The following is a 1,591-nucleotide window of genomic DNA, read 5'->3' on the forward strand; positions in this document are numbered from 1 at the left end:
AAGGGTGAAAGAAGAAACAGCAGCTCACACACAGTCATACACACATGATCCTTAGATTCTCTCCAAATGCCTTTTACTGGAATCCTCAATTATTTTTTACTGGAGTCCTCAATTATTGCCTCTTTGATCTGTCTTTGTTCATTTGCCTGACCCTCAATGGAGGTAGTGCCTATACAGATTGTGAGCTGAGCTTGATGTGGGCTCCAATTGGTAATCAAGATCTATGAGCCACCTTTATGCCTAAGCTCAGATATCACCTCCATAAAGTCCTCCTTGACTTCCAGCACAAATTTCAGTTGTTCCTTCCTGGGTTCCCATAGAGCTGCACATGTTCCCCCACTGTAACCCATTGTGCTGTGTGATTACTTGTATCTTTGTCTTTCTCCCCCAAAGAATGAGATTCATGGAGTTCTTAATTATGGCTCTTTTTTGGTTCTAAAACATTTATTCACTTATGTGCTCTTTTTACATATATTTATTGAACAGCCATTATTAGCCAGTCCTTATGCTATGGGCAGAGGCTATAGTTCTATAACTATATATCTAGATATAACTATGTATCTAGTTTGGTTATGATCTAGCTGGGAAGCACTTGTCAGAACAGCCCTTGTAAACTAAAACTGTGACCTTTGCCCAGTCATGGTATGAAGAGTGGTGAAAGCAGAAGCCAGATGGTGGTTGACCAAGGAGTGGATGGATTTGAAGAATGTCACGGAGGTTCTCAGATCATGGGATGTCCCTACTCAAAACTCCCACTTGTTTACCACTCCCAGAATAAAATCAGAAAGCCTTACCAGGACTTAAAAGACCCTCCCCACTAATCTGATCCCTGTCTATCTCCATGATCCCCACCCCCACCATCTTCCTTTACTAACTGTATGCGCCTAGACCCTCAAACATAGCAAGTTCATTCTTATTTCAGGGACTTTGCATGTGCTGTGCCTTTACTTGGAATGGTTCCCTTGCCCTGATATTTTCAGTGTGTCTCCTCATATTTTAGGTTCCAAATGGTCACCTCCTCTGGGAGGCCTCCCCTGAGCAATCCAGAGAGAAAAACCCACCATTTTCTAATCCACCATGCCCTCTTACCACATTTGTTTATTTTTAGCTTAATACCTCATGTCAGTTCCCTGTATTTGCATATTCATTCACTTGTATTGATTGTATGTTTCCTTCACTAAATGTAAGTCCCTCGAAGGCAGGGAAGTCCATCTGTCATGTTCAACACTGCATTCCCAGCACCCCAAACAATTCTGAGTAAATGTTCAATAAATATTACTTGGCTGATTGAAAAGCGGAACCTGCAAACAAAAAAAGTTATTTTGGGAGTGCCCTGGCATTCTTTCAGGTCAGTTTAGATTTGGGGCCATGCATCTCATTTCTAGTAGCACCCATCTTGACTCAGGCTCTCTCCATGATGATGGAAAATGTCTAGTGTGAGACTGAACTGGAGCTGTTGCCTTGTGGCTGGGTGGTGGAGTTAAGGACACACAGAGAGGAAAGAGAAGAGAGGAGAGCATTTCCAGACAGGCAACATGTGCAAATCAAGGCTTGGAAAAGTTATGAGCACTGAAAGACGGCTCAGGGCTTG

The sequence above is a fragment of the Tamandua tetradactyla genome, chromosome 7 (assembly GCF_023851605.1).
Source record: "Tamandua tetradactyla isolate mTamTet1 chromosome 7, mTamTet1.pri, whole genome shotgun sequence".
NCBI lineage: Eukaryota > Metazoa > Chordata > Mammalia > Pilosa > Myrmecophagidae > Tamandua > Tamandua tetradactyla.